The 26,833-nt window shown below is 51.3% G+C and overlaps 1 protein-coding gene across 21 annotated transcripts in view; it reads left to right on the top strand.

Moving 5' to 3' along the window:
- NAV2 (neuron navigator 2) overlaps positions 1-26,833 on the top strand; it is a 763,895-nt gene that overhangs the window by 637,967 nt on the left and 99,095 nt on the right. The window contains exon 1 of one of the 21 annotated variants that reach the window (XM_089310778.1): positions 26,629-26,754. The exons of the other annotated variants lie outside the window; for them this stretch is intronic. The gene's annotated coding sequence lies outside the window, so the exon portion shown is untranslated. Of the gene's footprint in view, positions 1-26,628; positions 26,755-26,833 lie in introns of those variants that run through there. 21 annotated transcript variants of the gene reach the window in all.

Genomic DNA, 26,833 nt, shown 5'->3' with positions numbered 1-26,833 from the left:
CTGGTGTCCTGGACTTGAAGCAGTGGTACTCATGAGGGGCCGTAACCTTGCCTGACTCACACCCCCAACAGGAGTCCAAGCTGCGGGTCAAGCCAAGGCCTGTGTGACCCGCTGTGTACTCTAACCAGCTTACTTACTGCCTCTTTAAGGGAGCTGTCCTCTGGAGTCTGCCAGTTCTGAACTGAAGCCCTAGTCTTGATGTCCTCTCGTTAAATGAGCCCCCAGTCACTAAAAACACAAGCATGCCCAAATGGCTGGAAGAGTAAATTCAGTTCTTTTGTTTTTTGAAAAGGCAGAGAGAGAGAAAATCTTCCATCTGCTGGTTCACTCTCCAAATGGTCACAATGTCCAGGGCTGGGCCAGGCTGAAGCCAGGAGCCCGGAATTCCATCCAGGTCTCCCACATGGGTGCAGGGGCCCAAGCACTGGGGCCAGCTTCCACTGCTTTCCCAGGCACATCAGCAGGGAGCTGGATTGGAAGTGGAGCAGCCTGGACTCTAACTGGTGCCCGTTTGGGATGCTGGTGTTACAGTTGGCAGCTTTACCCGCTGTGCTACAACGCCAGCTCCATAAATTCAGTTCTTCAGGAGCAACACCCCATCCCAGACTTCTTACACATGGACGCTTCAGGGCCGGTGGGGGGTGGAGCGTGCCACCCTCTTTTCCTGGCAGTGACGTCAGGCCCAGAGGGACAAGTCTTCTTGTACATAAAGCTGGATGGGTTAGCTCTTCTGCCTGCTTGTAGGTTCACCTGTTGGTGAATTCTGACCTCCTGCAGTGTGCTCTGTGAGTAGCGAGAGGAGCCCACAGTCTCAAGGTCCCCGGGCAGCGCTGATGCCTCCCTTCAGTGACCTAGGCAATCCAGGGTCACGGGGCGGGGGGGGGGGGGGAGAACTATGTCCTTTCTTCTGGGATGAGAAGATGCCTCCAGCACAGCACCAGCCTCAGGTGGCCTTATCGCCTCCTCTGCTCCCCACTTCCCTTTCCCCTCCCCCCCCAGCCGGTGTATAGCTACGGACTAGAAGAGAGTGAAAGTCACTTTCAACCCTGGGCTCAGAAAAGGGCCCTTGGAGGCAAATCTGTCTCCATGGTAACAGGGTAATAATTACTCATGGGCCTTTCCCAGGGACTGCTTTTCCGCTGGTGCCACTGGCTTCCTTGGCAAGCGAGAGCTGCCTCTGTGGGATGGGTAGGCAGGGGCCACCTGTGCCGGACAGGGGGTGGTGCTGACAGGAAGCAAACCATCTGCACTGTCAACCACAGAGGAATTCTCCCAGGGGCTTGGAAAGAGCAGAGGAAGGCTAGTCTGCCTGCCATTGTTTCTTGGGCATGCGCTATTTTAAAATGGAAAAAAAAAAAAAAAGGCATGGTGGACAGGATCCCCCCAGGAATCTCAGAATCTGTGACTCAGAATCTCAGCCTCTTGACTTGGTGGCAGGACAGCAGAAACGTGGCTTGCCTGGGGGGGGAGGGGCATTATCACACCCCAAAGTGCTGCCCCTCAGCAGTTGTTGCAAGGTGATTTATAGGCTTCATGGTTGTTCCAAGTATGGATGAACCGATGTCCAGCAATGTGAAAGCAAGCATGAGAGGCCACCTTTCTCTGTGCTTACTCTCCCATAACCCAAAGCATAGGTCCCAACCCCAAGTCCCAGTCTGACTGCACCTGTGCCCTATAACAGAAAACAACACAGTGTGTTTGAATGCATGCACCTGGGAAAGTCTTTGTTTCAATCAAAACAGGACAGGTTATGCTGCCAGACAAGTGACTGAACACACTCACCCTCCACTCTGCCTCCATTGTAGGCCAGTGGAGACTGTGTTGTCCGTCATTCTGTCTCTGAGACCTAGGGGGACAGAGGGACCATCATTTAGAGCACTGGTAATCCCTATGACCAGGAAAAAGAGAAAGTAGGGAACCACACACTATCTCTTAAATCTTCTGCCTGGAAACAGCCCATGTAACTTCTGCTCTGTCACTGGACAAAGGAAGTCACATGGCTACACTGAAGTTCAAAGGTGACAGGAAGTGCAGGTCTGCCATGTGCCTGCAAGGGGAAGACAATGCGGTGGCCTTCCTAATGACTGTCACCGTTTTGTGTACAAATGACAGCCTGAGCTTCATGCTAACCCCAACTGTGCATGATGCAAGTCATCACCTTTTACTGTATGCCTATCAGATGCCAGCATGCTGCCACCCATTCACTCTGATCACATGGCCCCTGGGGACTCCTGTGTAGGGGAGAGAGAGCAGGTAAATGAAGAACATGACAACTGAATGGGTTAGGCAATTTTACCCAATGCTGTGGGTCAGTTTTATTTCAACCAAGTATTTGGACTACATTTTGATATGTGACAGCTTATAGAAAATGCTGCCGATGATTTAATATTAACTGAGCACCTACTATATACCAGGCCCTGGGGACCTGAAGATGAATAGGACTGCACTCAGGAAGCTTAGAGTCTAGCAAGCATTTGGTGCAGCCAGCGTGTAAATATTTATTTATTTATTTGAAAGAAAAAGGTGGAGTTACAGAGAGGCAGAGACAGAGAGAGAGAGAGGTCTTCCATCCACTGGTTCACTCCCCAAATGGCCACACTGGCTGGAGCTAGGCTGATCCGATGCCAGGAGCCAGGAGCTTTTTTCTGTATCTCCGACACAGGTGCAGGGGCTCAAGGACTTGGGCTGTCTTCTACTGCTTTCGCAGGCCATAGCAGGGAGCTGGATCAGAAGTGGAGCAGCCAGATCTCGAACCAGCACCCATATTGGGATGCTGGCAGCTTTACCTGCTAAGCCACAGTGGCAGCCCCAATAAATAATTTGTTGTAAAAGAGGCTTACAGTCAAATAGGGGAAGAGAGGAACCTACATAAGCAGTAGAAAGGTGATGATGGAGCAAGTGCTGTAGACTTCTACCCTGGGCTGTGGGGGGCGGGGAGGGGGCACAGGAAGCACCCCAGGGGCCGACTGTGGTCCTGCATGGGGAACTTGCTGAGACCCTAGTAAAATGCCAGAGAATGCTTCCCTGTCAGTGGGGATTTGGAAGATCCTTTAGCAACTATCCAAGCGTCAGATCAGCCCACTTAGCTCTTCATCCGCTTGGGATTTCCTCTGACGTCCTCCATCACTATTAAAGGGCAGCCCCACCATGATTTGTTATGGGAATGCTAAGAGCTGATTGAGATATGTCTGGTGCACAAGGAAGCCCTTGCAGGGAGCAAGGTGCCCTCCCTCCTCGTGGGCCCGGGAAGCACGAGCTCCCAGTGACTGATGGAAACATGCATTACCTGCATGGCGATGAGTGCATTCCTTGCCGTAAGGGATTGAAGCTGCATTAGGAACCAGAGACTGGGCCTGGGCCTGGCTCTGCCTCATGTGAGTATCTTGAGCATGATGCTTTCCCCTCTCTGCACCCCCATTCCTTCAACTGCGTGGTCAAACTGGCTGAGAGTAAAGGCTCCCAAGCTCCCCAAACTCCTGTGAGTCTCTGCTCTTGTTTCTCACTTGAAGGGCAGGGTTAACCGAGTGACTCACAGGCATAGCTCATCCAGGTAGGGCAGGGGCTCCACACATCCCTCTTCCCTGATAGCCACAATAACACGTGGAGCACATGACAGCATCACATTCAGGAGTGGGCTTCTCGTGTGCAGCTGCCTTGCTGAGTGGCCTCCTCTCCTGCACTCCGCTGACCTCTTACAGAGGGATGTCCATCCTTACAATGCTTTGCAGCTAAGCCTGCTCCAGGTCACCCTGCGTTTAGAGGAGTTTGAGAGAGCTGGGTGGCCATGGTTGCTGATGGCAGGTGCAGAGGAGAGCCTGGGGCTGTAGGACCAGAGTAAGATCTTCCCCCAGGGAAGGAAGTGCCTGGAGGAGAGGGTGGTGGGCCTTAGACCTGCTGGAACTTTGGAGAAACTCTATCATACATTGCAATGGATTTGTTCCCATTGGACCGTCACCAAAATTATATTAAGAAATGAAGCTCATGGAATTGTAGTCTTGTTTTCATCACGATAGTGACATTCCAAGTCACTGATAAGCAGTGACTTGTGTTTATTTTGGTGGGTGTTTTGACTTGAGCTTTAATTAGACTTGGAGGGACACTGTTCCCTAAATCAGCACCAACAGCGGGTGCAGCCTGTGCAGTGCAGAGCAGGTGGTCTACCTCAAGAACAAGCAGTTTGGGGGGTTGGAGGGATTTCCCTGCACTGATTTTTCATGCAGTGGATAGACTGTGCATGGTGTACCATAGTCCAAGAGGACGAAACAGCACTTTGAAAGTTATACAAGGAAGGGCTGGCATTGTGGCATAGTGGGTAAAGCCACCCCGTGAGACACCAGCATACCATATTGGTGCCAGTTCATGTCTGGCTGCTCCACTTCTGGTCTAGCTCCCTGCTAAAGGCTTGGGAAAAGCAGCAGATGACCCAAGTGTTTTGGCCCCTCCCACCCACGAGGGAGACCTTGAAGAAGCTCCTGTCTCCTGGCTTTGACCTGGCGGGGCACTGGCTATTGCAGCCATCTGGGGAGTAAACCAGCAGTGGAAGATCAATCTCTCTCTCTCTCTCCTCCTCCTCCTCCTCCCTCTCTCTCTCCACCCCCGAATCCCCAATTCTGACTTTAAAATCAATAAATGAATCTTTAAAAATTTTTTAGAGAAAGTCAAACAAGGAAACAATAAGTTTAATGTATAAGGAACCTGAGGCTTGGGAAGGTGACGTTCCTTCACCAAGGCCACAATGCTACCAGGAGCAAAGTGAGGGTTTGAATGTGGGTCTCCTTTCCATAAAACTGTGGCTGTCAGTCATCGTATTTGCCTCCATCTTTGTTCTCAGGCTCAACTGCCCTCCCTCCAAAAACTGAGCCTCATCTGGAGCTGCGTGAGTACCTGGCGAGCATCTGCTTAGGGTCCAGCGTGCACCACGGCACTCCCAGGTGTCCCCACATCCGGATGCCCTGGCCCCTCCCCCGGGTATTGTGGGGAGACTCGAGGAATATGTTAGCCTGAGAGGTCAGCTCAGGCCGGTTCTGCTGCACACAGAGCTCCATCCTTTACTTAAGAGGATCTCGGGGTTGCCAGGAGCTGGGGATGTGTTTTTCTCCCGAGAACGTTTAGCTGTTTTATTGCCAGAACCTCCAGGAAAGACTTCAGAGTTGCCATTGTCACGATCGCTCCAGTTGACCGTGAGGGTCATTGTTTCCCAGGAGTGGCGTCTGCCGTGGACTCCTGTGGCTTCTTTGTGTCTCAGTCCTGCAGGACGAGGAGGCTGGCTTTGTGCGCTCCAGCTGCGACCCCTTGTTTTCCCTTGTCGGCCGGGCGCTCTGATTTATCTCCCTCATTAATCGTGGTGCTCAGTACTGTACGATTGCCTGAAACGAGATCTGAAGAGAGAGTGTGACATGTTGAAGGATGTTGCGAGACTGTGGAGATCACACAGGGGTGCAGGGAAATGAGGTGGTTGCACAGCTCAGCGGCTCAGAGCTCCACCCTGAGGATTTCTGTTGTCACCCTCCCTTCCCCTTCCCCTGAGATTTAGGGAGAGGGATTCGTGTTCTACAGTTCTCCTGGCCACCGAATAAGGCTTCACAAAAGTCTCCCTGGCTGCCTGGTGGACTTGTCTGGGCACAGCTTGTAGGTAGAGGAGCTGAGCCCCAGTGATGACGTGCAGCAGTCAGGAGTCTGTTGGGTCTCCTTTCATGGGGTGCAGGGGTGACTAGAAAGCCAGTGTGCTCCCCATTCTAAAGGAAGTAGGCTGAGCGCTGAGTGGGGAGCTGAGGGTGCCCTGGAAGAGCCCCCGTGGAGAGAAGGGGCCCATCTCTCCATTGTCCACATGGTAGCAGCTCAGGCAGGCTCTGGGTGCTCTGAGCAGATTCCTTAGACTGCTTGCCCTCCCCAGAGGACTGTTGGCAAGCTGGAAGCCACACCCACCATGCTCCAGGTATTCGTCTAAGAGCTTCATTTAGCTTTAACCTCCCGGAGTCCCCAACAAGACAGGACTTACCCCCATTTCACGGACGAGGAGGTCCAGGTCAGTGTGCCCAAGCGACTTGCTCAGGGTTATATAGGCAGCGAGGGCAGGGCTTGAATACCAGCCCAGGTCTGCCTGTGTCTAAAGCCAGTGTAGGCCAGCGCCGCGGCTCACTAGGCTTATCCTCTGCCTGCGGCGCCGGCACACTGGGTTCTAGTCCCGGTCGGGGTGCCGGATTCTGTCCCAGTTGCCCCTCTTCCAGGCCAGCTCTCTGCTGTGGCCAGGGAGTACAGTGGAGGATGGCCCAAGTGTTTGGGCCCTGCACCCCATGGGAGACCAGGAGAAGCACCTGGCTCCTGGCTTCGGATCAGCACAGTGCGCCGGCCGCAGTGGCCATTGGAGGGTGAACCAATGGCAAAAGGAAGACCTTTCTCTCTGTCTCTCTCTCTCACTGTCCACTCTGCCTGTCCAAAAAATAAAAAATAAAGCCAGTGTAGTGTCCGAGCCTCCACACCACCCATCTCTAAACGGGAGAGTGGGCCATGCTGAGTAGTCCATGCATCCAGCTCCCCCTGTCTCAGAGCAATCAGGAGCAACCTAAGTGCTTCCTTTACTTGAGGAACTCTGCCTCCCGCTCCAGAACTGGCTCTGGTTCCGCCTTCCCCCTTCCTATCCTCACTCCAGGCAGGAGGTTTTGGGGTCTCTCATCCAGCCAGGGTCTCCCCATGACCTGGGCTTTGCACGTAGCGTGCCTCTGGAACTGTAGGCTCCTGGGTGTGGTCTCCCTCTCTAGACAGGGAGGGAGCGAGCAGAATAGCAACCTGTTCTCCGCGTTCCCCTGGCAGGTCTCTGCGTCCCTCCTCCAAGTAATCGCTCAATGTCTCCTCTTGTCCCACTGCGACCCTCACACGGCGCATTCTCCGCCCTGCAGCCGTTGTAACTTCTTAGCGTCCACTTGAGGTGCACCCTGCCTCCTGCCCCAGGGTTGACTTCAGTGACTCGCCAATGCATGCAGAATAAAATCCAGACTCCTTACCGTGGCCTCCGAGTCAGCGCGTGTGCTAGCCCCTGCCCTCCTCTTTGGTATCACCTCATCCTGCTTTCCTCTCCTGAACTCATGCCTGCTCTCCCTGCAGAACCTTTGCACATGCTATTCCCTCCGCCTGGAATGTGCTTCCAGCATTTTCTGTTTCCAGGGCTGACTCAGATCCATCAAACCTCACCTTTCGGAGGCTCTTCTGACCGCTCTACCTAAAGAAGATGCCAGTGGTTAATTTCTTTTTAGAAACTATCTCACATCCAGTTGGACTATCTGTGTCAATTTCGTTTATTTTCTGTAATACCTCCGCCATGAGACAGGAAGTCTGAGGAAGACAGAGACCAGGCCAGTTGTGTTTGTGGGGAATTTCCACTCCTTGCACAGCGCCCGGCTCAGGGGCTGCTCATCACATAGGTCAGGAGTGAATGAATGACTGCTAGGCACCGGGCTGCAGGGCTGACAATGTGATGCAGGCAACAATGAAACAGCACAGCCCCCCAACAAGGCAGCAGAGGGCTGAGACCCATGAGAACCGAGCAGTAGCCAGAGGCCAACTGCTGCTACAAGGCACCAGGAGCGGCTACCTAGGAAGGGACGAGCGGTTCTCTTAGCTCACTGCCCTGGAGGCTGCATGTCAGATGACACCACGCAGGCTCTGGTGAAGGCTCCACGATGGATGGCAGAGAGTGTGCAGAAGACCACGTGACAAGACAGGAGGAGGAAGACTGACAGCCGTCCTGTGAGGGCATGCCCCCGTGATCCAAGGACCTCCCACCAGGCTCCATCTCCTGTAGTAATTTCTACCACTTCCCACAGCACCACCCAAGCCCTTAACCCACGGGTCTTTGGACCCACGTCCAAAGCACAGCACAATCATGGCTGGTGCTAATCAACCCTAGTGCCTCAGCTTGGGGTAAACCGTGGCTTCCAATCCTTGCAACAAACTATCTGTGGCCCCAGCCTGCCTTCCAAAAATGTGTGTGTGTGTGTCCAGGAGTTTCTACTGTGGGAGACTGAGGGTTGACCCAGCCCAGTACCACTTCTGGAAAAATACCTCTGACCTGTGACCTCCTGACAAGTTCAGACTGCAGTGTTGCCATGTGCCAGCTCTGTGATAGAAGTTGGTTAGCCATCCTGAGCCCCAGTATCCCCATCTCCGCCATTCGCTGGGCTGCTCTGAAGATTAAATAAGGCTGTGCTGACAGGAGGACGGCACAGTGCTTGGGCCTGGTGTGTGCCCTCAGTGCATAGCAGCAGTCTTTATTTAATAGTGGGTTAGGATGCTGTTTTCACAGGTGAGGACAGTGAGGTACAGAAAGGCTAAGATGCCTACAACAGGAGGCGAGAATATAAGTGGGAGTCCTTTCAGCCCCAGGTCCAGTGCTGTGGCCCTGGCCTGTGTTACCCCCATGCCACCATGTACCCTTCTTTTTGCAATTCAGCTCTGGGAAATCTCACTCAGGTCCTGTCTCCCTGCTGCTCTGTCCTTTGGGAACTCTGGTGGGACCAAAAGCAGAACATATACTTTTTAAAAGATCTATTTATTTATTTGAAAGGCAGAGTGACACCATGAGAGAGAGTGAGGGAGAGAGAGTTCTTCCATGTACTGTTTCAGTCCCCAAAGGGCTGCAATGGCCACGCTGAAGCCAGGAGCCAGGAACTTCATTCCAGTCTCCCACATAAGTGACAGGGGCCCAAGCACCTGGGCCACTGTTTGCCAGGTGCATTAGCAGGGAGCTGGATTGGAAGCAGAGCAGCCAGGACTTGAACCAGCATTCTGATAGGGGATGCCTGTGTTACAAGTGGTGGCTTAACCTGCTACACCACAACACTGGCTTTAAGGAAAGCAGAAGATATTTAAGGCCTGAGGCCTCAGGGGGTAACTGGCAAAAGCAAAAATAGTCAACACACTGTGTCCTGGCAGGGGGCCCCACTCTTTGGAACCAGCAGACTTACTACCTTGTAACAACATCAGAGGTGCAAACGTGTTAAAATCCCCAGCAGAGGTCTTGAAACCGAACATGAAAGGGTTTATGACCTTGTGAATTTGAACTCCGGGAGCCAACCAAGCTATAATTCCAGCTCCGCTTTTGGAAGTGCAGATCAGAACCATAATTTGAGGAGGGCCTTGGAACACACACTGATTATGTTTCAAAGCACTAGCTGGGGGATGAAGCGGCCCTGGGATGGCCGTGGGGAGACTGAAGCAGGGCCTCCAGCTGGGACAATTAAATGTCCTTGCTGCTCATTCCAAACAAAGGCCCCAAGGAAGCCGCCCGAAGGCCAGGCTCTTAATGATGTGGAAGAGCGGGCTACTGAGCTGAGCCAGCCAGCTGGGGGAGCTCTGGCAGGTCCTGGGACCTTGACTGTCCCCTGCAGGACGTCTGCACGGGAGGCCTTTGTGTACTAGCGGCACTTGTCATGCTAATGACCCAGGCCTGAGGGTGGAGGAGCAGTGCCTCTCTCCCGCCTCACCCTGCAGCGGCCTGGGGTTCCTGGCGTGCACTCTGCTCCGTGGTACCATCCTGCTGCGCCAGCCCAGTTCCTCAATGTGTCACACACACACACCCCGCACAGCCGCAGGGATCCTGCTCAAGGGCGGAGCTGACCACAGCGTCACTGGCCCGCTTGAAACCCTTTGTGGTTCCTCATCACAGACGGGAGGAAGTGCAGACCCCTGCAGTAATGCCCCTGCCCGCCCCCCCACCCCAACCTCAGCCCCTGCTGCCCCATCAGCCTCACTTCGCATTTCCCGACCGCCCGGCAGCATCCAGCACAGTCCGTGGTGCTGTCAGTGTTCGTGCCTTTGCCCATGGCCTTCTCTCTATCTGAACACCATCCTGAGCTTCCTTGCCGAGAGGACCTGCCCTCTCCTTGCATTCATGTCAAATCCCCCTTTTTCAGCCCCTGAGGACCACCCAAAGGACCCTGTCTAACCCTTTTAAAAAAAATTTTTTTTTTTAATTTATTTATTTGACAGGTAGAGTTACAGACAGTGAGAGAGAGAGACAGAGAGAAAGGTCTTCCTTCCGTTGGTTCACTCCCCAAATGGTCGCAATGGCTGGAACTGCGTCGATCGAAGCCAGAAGCTTCCTGCGGGTCTCCCATGCGGGTGCAGGGCCCAAGCACTTGGGCCATCCTCCACTGCACTCCCGGGCCACAGCAGAGAGCTGGACTGGAAGAGGAGCAACCAGGAGTAGAACCGGAGCCCACATGGGATGGCGGCGCCGCAAGGCAAAGGTTTACCAAGTGCACCATGGCGCTGGCCCCAACCAACCCTTTGTTTTAACATCTAAACAAGTCTTGACAGTGTCTGTTTCCCCTATGCTAGACATGAAGTCAGGAATTATCTTACTTTTCATTGAGCTTCCAGGACCCCCTAACGCAGGGTCTGGCACTTAGTAGGTGCTCTGTCAGCACTTACTGAACAGAGCTCCTGTTGTAGCCAGAGCAGTCCTGTCTCTGCAGCCGTATGAGATCAGTATGAACGTTGTTTTTCTCACTCTGAGCCCTGGCTCAATCCTTAACATACTGGGTGGCACACACTAGGTCTCCGATAAGGATCAGGTGCAAGCGTGGCTAAGGTGATTTTGTGGTGTGACAGTCCAAGCTGCCTTAGTTTGAGTGACCATCACACAGGACCATGGATCCGAGTGGGTTATAAACAGCAGACCCTTCCTTCTCATGACTCTGGGGGTGGAATCGGAGACCAGGGTGCCAGCATGGTTGGTTCTGGTGAGGGGCTTCCTCCAGGTGGAGACGACTGGCTTCTCATAACCTCGCATGGCAGGAGTTCAATGAGGTCTCCTGGGTCTCTTTCCTAAGGACATTCATCCCAATCATAAGGGCTCTGCTCTTGTGACCTAATGAGCTCCCACAAGCCCCACCTGCAACACCATCATCATGGCGGTTGGATGTCAGTAGACAGTTGGGATGAGGGGTATACAACCATTCAGTCCATGACCCCAACACATACATATGTAGTACTCCCTGGAGACCCTGTATGAGGTGCTGTGTTGGGCCAGCACTGTGGGCACATGGGTCTGTGGTGGAGCCTTCTCCAAAGACACCAAGGTTCTCCTCCTATCTCATGGATCAGGTAGTGAGCCAACGAGGGGAGGGACAGCAAGTAGGGGTATACCAAAGGTTGCCCATTCAGAGAGCAGGTCCAGGAGCACTGTGCCATGAGGTAGACAGAAGGGTTTCTGGAAGAGATGGGCCTTCAGCTAGGGCCAGCAGCCCAAACCAGTTGGAGGTGTTGCTGTAGAACCCCCAAGCTGGGTCCGCTCACCCGATACACAGAAAGCCAATCGCTGACACTGGGGTGTTGGAAGACAGCAGGTGTTTATTGCAAAGTGCAGAGCAGGGAGCTTGGCAGCTATTACTTAATTCCTAGGCTTTCCTAGGGCTTAGGGCTGAAGGGTCTTGTAGATTGCAATGGGAGCTGAGAGGTCCAGCTGTGTTCAAGTTGCTGGTTGGTCAGTGGTGCTCATGACCTTCCTTTGATTGGTCAGTGATGCTGTGTTCTTTAGGGAATTTATGATGGCTGGGTGGGCTCCAGTTGGTAGGGGGAGGGGTCATGTGCAGGTGGCAGTTACATTCTGCCTGGACCTGGAATCCCCCTACATAAACCACCCCAGGACAACACTGGCCATCAAGGTTCTCTTCTATTGGAGAAGCAAATAACTCCTTGAGCCCGGTGATTAGAACCTTGTAGGGCCAGCTGGATCACTCCCTCAAGTCAGTGAATTCCTTTTGATAAAGTACCAGCAAGGACACCTTGGGCTAAGGGAGACAAACAAGAGACTGGGTCCTGATTTTACATATAGGAGTTCGGTTTCAAGCTGGACCTTGGAAAACAAATGGGAATCACAGGAGGTACAGGGAAGGAGCCATCCAGGCGTGGTGGGAGGACGATGGAGGGTGGGGGAGGGACGGAGAAGGAAGAGCCTGGGAAAGGAAATCTCATCTTTGAAGGCTGACAGCCTGTTTTCCAGGCTCACAGATCCACCACTCTGATCCTTAAAGCCTCCACTCCAGAAGCTACATCCCACTGTGCCCTTGGGAATAACCACCCACTGCCCCCTCCCTCCCCCAACCTGCAGTGTCAGAGGTCAGCCCTGTGTCCTTGGAGAGAAGCCTTTGGAAAACAGGCGCAGAGAGACTGAGGCAAATGGCCCCGGGGCCCAGCTACCTCCTAATGATTAAACACTACGCAAACAGCTGGGGGACTGGGTGCCTCAGTAAGTGGGCTGTAAACCAGAGGGGGCAGCGGCCATCCCACCAACTGGGAGGAAGCAAGGCTGGACAAATGCTTTGTGTCCTAAGCAACAAGCCCTGTACTGGCAGCCAGGAAAGCTGACCCAGGCTTCTACTGCAACCCCAGTGGGGAGCCAGGGAGGGAGGGAGAGCTGGTTCTGAGATCACCTAGAGTGAAAACTAGCAAGTAGTGTCCCCCTCCCCTGCCCCCACCACTGCTGGGTGCTCTAAATGTGCCACAGATTAATTTACAATACAGCCTGGGGAGTTAGATGCTACAGGTTGGGAAACAGAGCTGGTAATTGAGGCAGGACTCAAATGAGGGCTGTATTGTTGGGCCATCTTATCTACCTATCCATCTAGGTACTCACCTCCAGCCTCAAGTTAAATGATGCAGCTGACTCAGAAAGGGTGTGTCTTTTTTCTAGAGTCACACAGCAAGCAAATACTAGAGAAAGGACTAGAACTCCGGTCCTCGGACCCTCCAATGCAGGTGTTGTCTGTTGTCTCCAGTGATTGCACTCTGCCCAGAGCAGTTTCCAGGGTCCAGTGACTCAAAGTGCCGGGTACAGGAGGTTGCCGCTCTGGGGTTCTCTGCATGCACACTTCCCTCCATCTCTAGAATAGTTCTGCCGGAGTCCAGTAAGTAAAACAATTCACCACTGCCGCGCCAGTGGCCTCTCCAGGAGGGAGGTAGCTGGACACGCTTCCTCGCCTTTGGGAAGAGCCAGACCAGAGCCGTGGGAAGACAAAGCCTTCTGTGTTGCCAGCCATGAAGGGTTAGGAGCCACTACTCCCATTCTTCCGTAAGAAGCAAAGCCATTATGTTCCGTGTGTTAGGGTTTGCTAGCTTCTGGTTTGGCACTCGAGAGCATGTAGGTCTCTGGTAGCCACCAACCTTGCTTCCAAAATTGGTTCTCAAACAGCAGGGCTCCTTAAGCTCCAGAAGTGGGGACCCCTCCACCCCATCCACAAGTCACCTGGGATTCCCAGCAGCAGTTACTACACTGGCCCTGCGCTCCTCTCTGTGTCACCTCTAACAGTTTCATCTTTTTTTTTTTTTTTTTTTTTTTTTAAGATTTCTTTATTTGAAAGGTGGAGTTACAAAAAGACAGAGGCAGAAAGAGAGAGGTCTTCCATCCGCTGGTTCACTCCCCAAATGGCTGTCATAGACAGAGTTGTGGCTGTCCAAAGCCAGGAGCCCAAAGCTTCTTCCAGGTTTCTCATGCCAGTGCAGAATCCCAAGCGCTTGGGTCATCTTCTACAGTTTTCCCAGGCCATAGCAGAGAGCTGGATTATAAGTGAAGCATCTGGGTCTCGAACTGGTGCTCATATGGGATGCTGGCACTGAAGGTGGCGGCTTTACCCAGTGTACCACAGCACCAGCCCCATAACAGCTTCCTTTGTTTCTTCTGTGTGTTCACCACATCAGTTAGAATTGTGACACTGAAGGGTGAGCCTACCTTCGGAGCTTCAGAATCCACGTTCCTTGTGTATTCCACGGCTGTGTTGTACTTGGGTGTCCCTTCTGCAGAATGGGCATGCACAGCCCTGATCTCTCTAGTGCCCCTTCCTGTAAGTCAGATACAGCTGTGGAACTCACCCCGCCCTAGGAAGAGCAGCTCACGGTCTCCCTGCTGGCCCTGAGGAAGTGACCACCCGGTGCTGATGGAACTCGAAGAAATGGGATCTGCTGCGGGGTAGTTTCGATGTTCTCATCAGGTGACAGTTAATGCTTCCAGCATCTCCTTCCAGGAGAGGCCAGGCTTGCCCTTCTCACAGACACCACTTGCTGCCTGCCAGTGCTGAAAGAAGAGAGTGTCTGAACCCACTGGGTTGCTTTTCAAGTTGCAAGCATCATGCCCCCATGAGGGACTCCACTGACCCTGGCGTTTGTTCCAGACACCCGCAGATGCGCTCTGAGGAGTTAGGGCTTCTCATCTGCCCTTCTTTTCTTTTTTCCTAATGCTATTGCTTTTGATGCAGGACCTTGAGCGTGAAGATGTATAAGGTAGTGGTTTAAAAGAGAGTTCTAGAATAGGGCTCAACTCCACTCCCAGCTCAGCTGCTTGCTTACCAGGTGACTTAGGGGACACTGATGCAGATCTGAGAGGTCCTTCTTGGTGGCAAGCCCCATTCCTGAGAGCTGTTACTTGGAAGGAAGTTCCGACTCCATGGCGGAGTGGGGACGGAAGTGCCTCCTGGTTCATCCTCTCCAGACTGTGAGCTCTCTGACAGTCGAGACCCTCTCTGTCTAAACGCCGTAGAAGCCACGACCTGGCAAGTGCCTGTCCTGCGAGAGAAGCTCATTCAGTAACTGCTGTGAACCACTTCAGTTCCAAGTGGTTCTGCTTAGTTTTGATCATTCTTTAAGAGCAGAATAAGAGGAAATAAGTCCTGTGTGGAATGAGAGACTGTCAGTAAGAAAAGCACAGGGACGGCAAGCGACATCTGAGCTTTCAGCATGCCAGGCGGTGGGCCTAATACTTCCTGTGTCCCATCCCTTTCGTCCTGGTGAACTCATGCAGTAGCAGTGCTAGTAATGGTAGTATTGGTAACATCAGTGCCAGTGCCAGAGGTAGGATCCGTAGTGGCAGCAATGGTAGCAATAGTAGCAGTAGTAATAACAGCAACAGCGATAACAATACCATTAGTAGTAACAGCAGTAGTGACATCAGCAATTGTGATAGTAACAGCAGTATCAGCAGCAATGATAGTAGAAGTAGCAATAGTAATAGCAATAGTAGTAGTAACACCATTAGATGTAACAGCAGCAATGGTGATAGTAGTGGCAGTGGCAATGAGAGTAATAGCAACAGTAGCAGTAGTGACAGTAAAGCAATAGTAACAGGAGCAACAGTGATAGTAATGGTAGTAGCAGGGCTAGTGATGGCGGCAGTAACAGCAGCAACAGTGTAAGTACTAGCATTGGTTACAATGATAATAGCAGCAGCAGCTGTGGTAGTATAGCTGTCATGGTGGCAGTGGTAGTTATAGTAACAGCACCAGTGATAGTAGTAGAGGTAGTGGCAGAGGCAGGATTGAAAGCAGTAGTAGCATTTATGTAGCACCAACTGTGAACCATGGACAGTCCCTCAATTTTGTCATTGAATCCTTCTGACTCATGAGATTCTCATTTTAAGGATGAGGGACCAAGATACAGAGTGGCTGAGTAATTGGTACCTCGTTGCATGTGGAGCCGAGACTGGACCCTTGGTCTCCTAAGATTATTTTCTTCTTCTCTACCAGAAAGCATTCGTAGGGACTTGGGAGGTGTGAGCTTTGTGAAACAAAAGACGGGTTGTTAAGGGAAAGGGTGGCACTGCTTTCCCCAGAAGCTTTGGCTGTGTGGCCTCTGCCCGTGTGCTCGGGGTGCGTGGATGGAGTTTTTCCTCCAGGTACAGGGCCAGGGTGAGCAGCCTTTGCAGCCCCTCCAGGGCCGGCCCCATCTCCCCACGTGGGTGGGGCCGGCAGGATTTTGTCACTGAAGCAGCAGCTGTCTTTGCTGTGGAGTGAAGTGACAAGTTAGAAAGAGCTCCCCATGTCTAAATTTAGCCGGCAGAATGTCTTGGAGTGCCACACAGCCAGGTCACCAGGAGCAGATAGGTTTGACAGGTTGGCTAGAGGATGAAAGCCAGCCCTCGAAGAAATCTCTCCCCCTTTGAAAGGTAAGTCAGGCTCATTATGAACTGGCGTGGAGCCTGGTGTGTGAGCCCATTGATCAGCAGTGGCAGTGGCAGTGGCAGTGGCGGTACAGGGTGGTGGGTGCTGCAGGCACAGCTGCCATGTAGCTGGGGCTTCTGATGCAGTGGCTTCCAAGATGAGACCCTGGAGCATAGCCCAGCTCGGTCCTTTGCTTTACAGTGCTGGTTGGGGTTTGTAAAAAATATTTCCAGGGTAAACTGCAAGCTGCAGTGCTGGCATCCCATCTGGGTACTGGTTCGAGTCCAGGCTGCTCCTCTTCTAATCCGGCTCTCTTGCTAGTGCAACTGGGAAAGCAGTAGAAGATGGCCCAAGTCCCTGGGCCCCTGTACCCACATGGGAGACCCAGAAGAAGCACCTGGCTCTCAGCTTCCATCCAACCATTTGGGAAGTGAACCAAAGGATGGAAGAACTCTCTTTTCTGTCTCTTTCTCTGCCTCTGTAACTCTATCCTTCAAATAAATAATAAATATTTTTAAAGATATTTATTTCCCTAACATACAAGAAGAACATTATACTTTTACCCCTTGTGCACACGTGAGAGTGAGTGGTCACTATGAGAGCCCTGTTTTGTGGAAACAAGGGAGCGGAACTCAAGTGCTTCCAAACTCTCTATGTGCTTTAAGCTTAGTCAGGTGTGTGTGTCTGTGTATGAATGTCTGCCCTCACCTGTATCTCTGCTCTCTTCAGCTGCTTCTTGAGATTCAAAGTCATTCCGAGAGCTCCCCCCCACCCCACTCCCTCCACCCCACCACTCCCATGATGGCTGTCAGAGTTTTCAGGGACACCAGCATGCTTGCCATCAGCATCTTCAGCTTGACCCTTATGCCTCTGCTGCGGCGAAGATGGAGGCTCGAAGGAAAGTCGTTCCCACCACGGCTGAGTCCGGGCAGCAGCCAACAGACTTGGGAGCTGCCCAGTATGAGAGAGGACTAAATTTAGACCTGTGCGTTTCTTTCCCTGCTGCTGCTGCCTTTGATCCTCATGGCAGTTGAAAATTGAAGTTGCTCAGATCTCTTTCTTCCCCCTGGTTATTTGACTAGATAACCCGTTTGCGCAGAATGCTGTGTGTGCCTGCGCATGCTTGATTTTGCTGGCATCTGATAAATGTTCTGCATAAGATAACGTGGGGAGCTTTTCATCACCTTGCAATATTTTGCTTAAATAGAATCGATCCTTTTTCTCAAAGGCTGTGTGTTGCTGCTGTTGGTTGATTGGTTGATAAAATCACACTGCCTGCCTGCACTTCCTGTCACACCCATCCCACCACTGAGCCATCTTTTCTGTGCCAGGAGTATTCACTGGCAAGTGACGCTTCCCATACCCACGTGGCTGCACACATGTCTGTGAGACCTCTGTGACCTTGGGATTCCCAGTCTGTAACGGGGAGAGCTGGAGAGAAAAGCAGAGACATGTCTGGCGAGGTAGAGGTCTGAGGTCCAACCTTGGATCTGCTGCTCTACTGTGTGACCTGCGCCCCACCCCCTTTCCCTGAGCTCACCCAGGGAATTGAACCCAGTGCCCCCACAGTTTCTGTTCTGATATGGACATCTACAGTGACCTCAGCTTACTAGATCACCAGCCCGTATACAAGGAAATGCAAGGAAGAGAGTGAGGTTTCGGGATTGGGTAACAGAACTGGAGTGATTTCCCTTTAGTCTGTCTATATCCCTGCTGCCCATAGCTCTTCCGGGAAGGTGAATTCCCATACGCCCTGCTCCCCTGAGATAAAGTCCAGTCTTAGTTACGAGGCGTTGCTACGAGATGGGGCTCCCCTTACTCTCTTATACCTCTCCCCTCTCCCTGGCCACACTGAATTACTTGCAATTCCTTGCAAACCATCTTTTCTCTTGCTTCCTAGCCTTTGTAGAGGTGTCCAGTCCATCCTTTCCTCATCCCTTCAGGGCTCACATTTACTATCACCTCCTCCAAGATGCCTTCCCCGACCACTGTCCACTAAAGACTGGACGACGCATCCCTCTGAGTTGTTTCCATAGCAGCTGAGTTCATCGGAGCCCAGACACGTTGTCTGATGACTGCCCGACATCTGTGACCTCCTGTGTACTCTAAGCATCTGGAGGGCAGGGACCTGGCTCATTCACTGTTGTATCCTCGTGCCCTGAGCCTAACGAGGAGAGCGCTCAGACAGGTAGACCAGCTCCGCCCCTGCAGCTCTGCTTGTGGCTTCTCCACAGACCCCATCCCTTTTCCGTGCTGGAAGACTTCTCACTTCCACTAGTGCCAGAGACGTCTTTTCTCTTGTGACACCTCCTGGGGAGCCCACAAGAAGCAGTGAAGGAAAATGGAATTTGTTTTTGCAGACTTTTGATTTACAGCCTCATTTACAGGACTGTCAGCATCCATGGATCAAGACTGAACACTTAGATCCAGTGGCTTAAACAGCGCAGCATGAGCCGTGCAAATCAGGGCTCTGGAAGGAGCCAGTGGGTCTCTTCCTTTTCTGCCTGGACTGGGCCACAGCCTTCCCATCTCACATGCCTTTGTGAGATAAGTGTGGCAGCCCCTTGTTATTTTAATTTGTGAATTTTGAAATGGAAACATGCCTTCTGTCTCCTGGATTCCAGCAGCTTTAAATGTCCTTGGATTTGGTAGAAAAGGGACCCCAGCCTGTAATATGCGTGCAGCTGTGGCTCTTATCAGAATGCAGACAGGCCTCTCATTACTGCTAATTGCACTTCTTGCACCGGGCGGGCGATCTGAGCTTGAACCTCCCAGTTCTGCAACTGGTAGCCTGTTTTATAGCATCGGTTGCATAGGATACATTACAGTATCTTCCAGGCAGCTGCTCTTTAGGTAAATTAATACCTGGGGGTCTTTTTCCTACTCTAGGAAATCTTAAGTACTGTAACAGGCTTTCATTTAAGGCGGTGCAAGGCTTATTTCACCAGATTGCTATTTGGAAGTTCTAACAAAACACCTTTATGAATAGCGACTGTAATACCCTTAATCCGCTAAACTTCCTGACATTTTAAACTAAGTGGATTGCTCCGAATGAAATCGGGCTTTCCCATCTCTCTGCTCTCTTCCTCTCCCCAGCTCTGCCTTTGCCTCTGTGCTGGGGTGCAGATTCTTTGTTGCTGTACGCTACTGAACTAGAAAGCACCAGGAACACCCTGCACTTTCTCCAGATTCCAGGTTTCCTAACTACCCTCTCTGACCTACAACTCTTAACAACCACCACCACCACCACCACCACCAAAAAAACAACAATAACAAAAACAGTTTGGGTGAGGTTTCTGCTTGTGATCAAAGTTTAGGATTTTTAAAAAATTACTATTTTCTTACCTATTATAAACAACACACATTGTATTAGGAAAGATGGAAAAATACAGATGAGCAAATAGTAGGAGTAATAGAAAAAGGGCATAATATTATGTGTAGCTGCTAATACTTCTGTGCTTTCCAAAATTTTTTTAAAAATTTATTTTATTTGTTTGAAAGGCAGAGAGGGAGAGAGAGAGAGCAAGAGATCTTCCATCTGCTGGTTCACTCCCTAAAGGGCTACAGTGGCCAAAGCTGGGTCAGGCTGAAGCCAGGAACTCCATTCGCATCTCCCACCTGGGTGGCGTGGGCCCAATACTTGGCCTACCTTCTTCTGCTTTCCAAGGCACATTAGCATGGAGCTGGATAGGAAGTAGAGCAGCTGGGACTGAAGCCAGTGCTCACATGTGATGCCACTATTCCAGGCAACTGCTTAACCCATGGTACTACCATAATGATGGCCCCAGCACGTATACATTTGATTTTTAAAAAGACCAGACCTTAACCAAGCACTTACTATGAGCCATGTAATGTTCTGTCCTCTTTACATGTGTTGGTTTTTTGGTTTTTGCAACATCTCTAGCAGGAAGAACCCACTGTACAGATGATGAAATGGAGACACATGTTACTCAAGCTATAGGAACCCAAGCCAGACAGCTCAAAGGGGCAGAGAGAGGATTTGAACCTAGAGAATATGGCTCCATGGTCCTTAATTTTAACTACTACACTCTACAGCCTCTTAAGAATGGAAAGTGTCTTGCAATCCAAGTTTACAGTCTGACAGTGTATCCTGAGCCTCTTTTTCTATCAGGTCTCATCAACATCATTTTTAGTAATCACACGGTCTTCCGTTCTCTGGAGGAGCTGAACTTGAACTTGATCAACACTTTCCCTATTATGGGTGTTGAGGGTGCTCAGCTCCTTTTGTTCTTAGAGATGACAATGCAAAGACCGTTCTTACAGCAAAATGGGTGCTCAGTACTGTGGGCTGCCCCTGACGCCCGCCTTCTGTGTTCTCCTTACAATTCTGACACTTGTGTGTGCAGAAGCTGTCTTGTTAGGGGAACACAGTGACGAGTGTGTTCCAGCCAGTGGTGACAGGGCTGCCCCGAACGATTCACACACTTCTTGTGTCCAGAACCCATTGTTCCCGGGAGACAGGTGGCTGGAGAACGGAGCCGCTGTGCAGGTCCAGCTGCCCGAGTGGGACCTGTGAGTTTAACAGCAGTGTCCACTGTGCTCCGAATCTATTGAGAGTTTTGGTGTTTTTTTTTTTTTTTTCTTTTTCTCTTAAATGAACATGCAGAACTGGAAACCACCCTATTGTTACCTACCCATGGGTTCACCCACTTGTTTAGAGTAGAAGAGAAAAACGGAGGGGAAGGGGGCCCTGGCTTAGGGTTGCTGTCAACATACTCTAGTACTCCATCAGTGAGGTCAAGAAAGGCACCCCCAACATGCCCAGTCCCATGCTCAAGGCAAAGCCTCACAGGTGATGAAGAGTGGTTTCAAGCATGAGTGTTGAAATCAGAAAGCTCAGGTCTGACGAGCAGTGTGGCCCTGCACAAGGGACTGAACCTACTTCTCTCCCAGTTTCCTTCTATCAAGTGGGGATCCTCATTCCTGCTGCATGGGGAATGTCAGAGAATTCAATCCGACTGGTGGTGCCGGGGCAAGAACTCAGGGAGTGGGAGCTTTCCGGTTCTGTTTATGAATAAGGCAGACCTGTGTGCTGGTTTGGGCTTTAGAGCTTATGAGCTGGGGGACCTAAGAGCAGCTGCGGCGGGTGAAGGGCAACTGTAAGTCAGGGATAATAAAATCGGCTCACTGGGTGTTGCGAGTTTGGGCCCAGGCACACACTTGGTTGGAGTTTGCGAGCGCTCGCTGCCAGTCACCCTGGTTCACCTCTCTTGCCCCATTCAGAAGTCCTTCTCTTGGAGAAGAAGGGTCAAACAGAAGGGGTTAATTCTTAACCAGTCTGTAACTCTGCAGTCAGCTTCCGGGCTAGACAAATACCTGGAATGAGTTGGGCTTTTTGCCAGAGGGTTTTTTTTTTTCCCCTTTTGACTTAGATGAGATTGTGGTTTAGAGACTATGGAAGTTTTTGCAAACTATTTTATAGACCTTATAAACTGAGAAGGGAAACTGTGAAACAGCCAGCACTAAGGTAGAGAACAGGTCTTCTTTAAAAAAAAAATATTTATTTGAAAGGCAGAGTTACAGAGAGGGAAGGAGGTGTCTTCCATCCGCTAGTTCACTCCCCAAATGGCACAACGTCTAGGGCTGGGCCTATCCAAAGCCAGGAGCCTCCTGCAGCTCTCCCATGTGGATACAGGGGCCTAAGGACTTGGGCCATCTTCCACTGCTTTCCCAGGCCATAGCAGGGAGCTGGATCAGAAATGGAGCAGCTGGGACCCAAACCGGTGCCCATGTGGGACGCTGGCACCGCAGACAGCAGCTTCACTAGCTATGCCACAGTGCCAGCCCCTAGAACGGGTTTTCTTACAAGAGAAATGACCTCATAGAGTTATAGGAAGGGGGCTAGGGTGAGGTATTTACAGTACCTGCACCTAGAAAGCTCCAGGAGTGTCCCCAGCAGGGCGCAGGTAGACGGTGAGTACACTACAAGGCACCTGAGCTTACTTTGGAGGTTTCAGCAGGAGATCCAAGCGTGTCGACTTAAAAATCAAAGCACTCCTGTGTCGCTCCCCCTCTTCGTGGAGGAACGACACTAAGCCCTGCCTAGGCTTCATATCCGAGTCACGGCACCATTATGTCGCTCCCCCTCTTCGTGGAGGAACGACACAGGACCCTGCGCTGTTCTTTTGTCTGCTCAGCCCTCCCCGGGTTTGCTGCTGGTTCTTCCCGGGTTGGCTACCGTCCCTTCCACCTCCGTGGAAGGGCGGTTCCCCCTGCCACTTTCCCCACTTCCGCAGGGGAGTGGCATACCGCCGGCCGGCTCTCTCGGGAGCTGCACAGGTGTTCCCCTTAGATGTTCCTGGTGCATGCCGTCTCTCTCCTCCTTTATAGTCCTCCTCCGCCAATACTAACTCGGCTGCCCACACGCCGAGTACTCTGCTCTCCTCCAATCAGGAGCAGGTCCTGCAGCTTATTGGTTGAACTGGAGGCAGCTGTGTAGAAGCTGTTTGCTCCTCTCCCAGCGCCATATTGTGGGAGAGCAGATGCATAGAATAAGTCTTAATTCCAGTAACTTAGTCTAGTCCGAGTTGCTCCCCACACTCCTGCTTGGAGGGGTCTTAGAGGACCTCTGAGGGGGCACTGGATTCAGGAGCAGCCGGGTGACCTTGGAGCCACAGTGAGGAGGTGATTAGGACAGGGTGGGTGTGATGATGGCAGACACAGAATCAGAGCTCGGTCCCCAGCTCCCGTTTTGGTCTTCTCTGCTCTGCCCTGTAGGGCACCTCTCTGCTTCAGGTGCAGGAAGTGAAGTAAGAGCAGAGTTCCCAGTCTGCCCGCAGCTGCCAGTGATGCACACCTGCATGCTGCCTCTCCAGTCTCCTTCTCCCTGGCTGTACGTCCCTTCCTCACCCCCAGCCCACCTGCCACCCCTCCCCCATTGTCTTCTCTTGCCAAGGACACACTCGAGGATGCCCTTGGAACTGAACCTACATTAGCGAAGACCAAAGAGTAGCTTTGAAATATTTTATCTCTTACCCATTCATCTTAATGGAGTGATTGTCCAGCTGCAAAAATAAATACCCGAACTCTCAGAATCCTCCCTCTGCACCCACAACACCATTCTGAACCCAGATCCTGGGTGAGAGTTTGGCGTAGCAGTTAAGGTACCATTGGGATGGCCACATGCCATATCAGAGTTAACTAGGTTCAAGTTCTGCCTCCGCTCCCAATTCCAGCTTCTTGCAAATGTGTACCCTGAGAGGCAGCACATAATGGTTCAAGTGATCAGGTCACTGCTGCCCATATGGGATAGCACAGTTGAGTTTCTGGGTACTGGGAGGATGAACCACTGGATAAGATTGATCTCTTTCTCTGTCTCCCCTTCCACCTCTAACCCTCCTTCCTTCCTTCTCCTAACTTTTTAAAAACTTAAAGATCCTTATAACCTCTGACTTTCTTGTAAGTCTCCTTTAATTATTTTTTTTGCATTCTAAAGGACCAATTTGCCACATAGATTTAGGCCTCTTTATGTCTCTTAATGTTGTCCTGTAAATAACAAGGTTTATTGTCATGACCCAGTATGTAAGAAGCCCTAGCTTCAAACTGTTTGCCTGAAATACCTGCTGAACTTAGCTACTCCTCGTACCCTACCACACGGGGATTGTTGCAGCCCTTGTTGTTGGCCAGGGCTGTTTGGGATGGAGTTTTATGGGATAATCTAGATTCTCTTACTTAGGAAAGCTACCCGTAGGGAGAAGTTTTTAAGTGTTCACCAAAATTGTCAACTTCGAGCATCGTCCGGCAGCCTGAGCACAGGTGTGTCTGACTGTTTGGATGATTCTCTTGCTCCGGATTGCAGCTCAGGATCCCTTTCTTTGATGGCACCTGTCATGGTCTGATACCCGCATATCCTACCGGACAATAAGCTCCGTGAGAACAGAGGTGGGCATTTTCTCGTTTGGCTACCACTGTTGCCCCAGCACAGTGCCTGGCACATACAAGTCAATACTCAGTTGATATTTCACCAGTCCCTGGGAATAGAGGAGGAGCCATTGTAGACTGGGATTTGGTAAAAGGGAGGATTCACGTTGGATCAAGGCCAGAACTGTGAGGAGCAGCTTGATGTCTTGGGGATAACTTGTTAAAGGTCCTCCTCGCCCACTGAGTGTCTCAGTGTCATCTGTTGCCATGGTGACCCAGAGGCCATCACTATCCTGAGTAGTGTGCTGTCATGGAAACCAAACAGGATCTGGCTTGTCTGCTGTAGGACCGTGGGCCAATCATTTGCATTCTCTCAGCCCCAGATTTTCAGTTCCTAGAACACAGGAGTAACAGTGCATGTTAGAACAGTTCTGAGAATTAAATGAGATGAGATTTGTAGGCAGTAAATCCTATAAATCTTAATTATTGTTATGATTGAGAATGATGTTGCTTGGACTCACATGTCCTTTGTTGGAAAGGCCATTTGGGAGTTGATAAGGCCAGTTGGCAGCCTGTCAGGACAGTCATGTCAGACACTGGACTGGGAGGGGGAAGTCTGGATTTACGGTTTTTCAGCTGAAGATGCCGGCGCCCATGTTAGCATGTTCTTCAGTCTTCTCTGTCCAAGGTTTTGTTAACAAGTCTCGGGTTTCCCATTGAGCCTGGGAAAGGTGATGTGGGCTCCAGACCATCTCAGAAATTAACTAACTAGAGCTAACACCAACTGCAGCTCCACAAGCTAAGGTGTTTGAAACTGACATGCCACTCATGCTGATTTTTTTTTTTTGTTTTTTAATATTTATTTATTTGAAAGAGTTACGCAGAGAAGGAGAAGCAGAAAGAGAGAGAGGTCTTCCATCCGCTGGTTCACTCCGCTGTTAGCCACAACTGCCAGAGCTGCACTGATCTGAAGCCAGGAGCCAGGAGTTTCTTCCATGTCTCCCACGTGGGTACAGGGACCCAAGGACTTGGGCCATCTTCTACTGCTCTCCCAGGCCACAGCAGAGAGCTAGATCGGAAGTGGAGCATCCAGGACTCGAACTGGCGCCCATATGGGATGCTGGCACTGCCGGCGGCAGCTTTACCTGCTGTGCCTCATTGCAGACCCCTCATACTGTTTTTATATAGTAAAATTGGAGGACAGTTTCACTAACCTGCTGGAAAACCAGGGCAGGGTCCACTGCTGGTGTAAATGGAAAAAGTAAGGTGGCCCAGGACCAAGCTTAAGAACCTTAACAGAAAGGGAGGCCTTGCTTCTCTTGTGGATTCTAATTCCCCTAAAAAGAACAAAGGAAATGGAGAAAAGAAGGCAGGAGATATGCGGCATCTCACTGTCACCTCCAAGGATGCTCACTGATACCTTATTAGGCTTGGTGGCTCTTACTGGATTTGAGGGTTTTCCACACCAGGCTCCCACCCAGGACCCCCTTTTCAGCCAAGGACCATATGGATTTTATAACATCACCCACAGGCTGGACAAATGATCAGATTTAAACTTTTAAGAATTAGCCTGCTGTGACTTCTGGCATCTGGAGTGCTCCCCGCAGTTGCCTTGGCGGGGCCTGACCCAGTGATTCCGCTGGTGCGTGGCTCAGCCGTCCTCCACCCTTGGTAGACTTTGTCTTCCTTTGACCTCCCTCCAGCAGCTGAGTAGGCTGCTGCCACCTGTCAACCGATCCAGCGCACTAGCTCTTGCCTCCCCCTGCCTCCTCTGCCTGGAACACCTGGCTCCCCTCCTTCTCATGGCGGCTGGCACCCTCTCGTCTCTCACATCTCCCCGGGAATGGCCTTTGCTGGCTGTGCTATTTAGTCAGTGCTTCCTGTGAATCTTTGACAACTCCCTGTTTATTTCCTTCCTCAGTTGCACCTGATGTCCATCACAGCCTTTGCATGTCTGTCTCCTCCGTGTCAATAGCTACAGCACAGCCAGGCCACTTGATTGTCTTGCCCTTCTATCCTCCGTGTCCAGTCTGGTGCCCAGGGCAGGTCCGACACTTGGCGACTATTTGTAGAATATTGCTCATTTTCTATCTCAAAGCAGCCTGTGTCTGTACAGTTTTTGTTGAAGAATCACAAAACCTCTAGTGCTTTGAAGACTTTGCTGAACATCCTTGGAGTATTTTTCCCCTTCTGCTGTCTACTACAAATCACAAGCAGTAAAATTCCACTCCAGGCAAGTTGATGTGCCTCGCGGGTGCAGAGCTCCATTCAACCCATTACCTTCCCATTCTTGTCCATTCATCTAGGAGAGCTTGCCTCCCTCATTGCTTTCTCTCTTTGCTCTGTTACGAGCAAGCCAGAAGACAGTGATCACAATGAGGGATAAGACTGACTCCCAGTAAGGTAATAAAGAGTCATCATATCAAAGTGGAACCAGACCTTGTATAAAGTTGGTTCCGGGAAACCCAGAAACAGCAGCCTTGGAGATCAGTGGGTCCCCTGAACACGTGTGTAAAATGTTCTTTATATATTTTTTCTTTCTTTTTTTTAAAGACTTATTTATTTATTTGGAAGGCAGAGTTACAGAGAGGGAGAGGGAGAGGCAGAGAGAGAGAAAAGTCTTCTATCTGCTGGTTCACTCCCTAAATAGCCACAGTGGCCAGGGCTGAGCCAAACCAAAACCAGAAGTGTCAGGGCAGGAGAGAAGCAGGGTGAGCACTGAGAGTGAGGAGGAAACCAGGTGCCAATGATGGCACAGAAACCTGAGAGGGAAGGAGCCAGGAGCCCTGGGTGCCGCCACCTGCTGCTGGGCTTGCAGGTGGTGCAGGGTTGGAGAGCTGGCCCTTGGCTTTGGCAGGAAAGAAGCAGGCTGTTCCTGGGGAGAACAGTGAGCTCTGTGGAGGAGAGGAGACAGAAGGCTGCCTGGGGAGTGAAAGTGATAATGGATGTGAGCCTGGGTGGGATGCGGGGAGGACAGCAGGGCAGCATGGGTCAGGGATTTCGTTTTGTTGGATGAGATGGGTGCT

Source organism: Oryctolagus cuniculus, chromosome 1 (assembly GCF_051225735.1).
Source record: "Oryctolagus cuniculus isolate XC-2025 breed Fujian yellow rabbit chromosome 1, ASM5122573v1, whole genome shotgun sequence".
NCBI lineage: Eukaryota > Metazoa > Chordata > Mammalia > Lagomorpha > Leporidae > Oryctolagus > Oryctolagus cuniculus.
The sequence above is the reverse complement of the archived record's forward strand: the minus strand, read 5'-3'. Positions and strand labels throughout refer to the sequence as shown.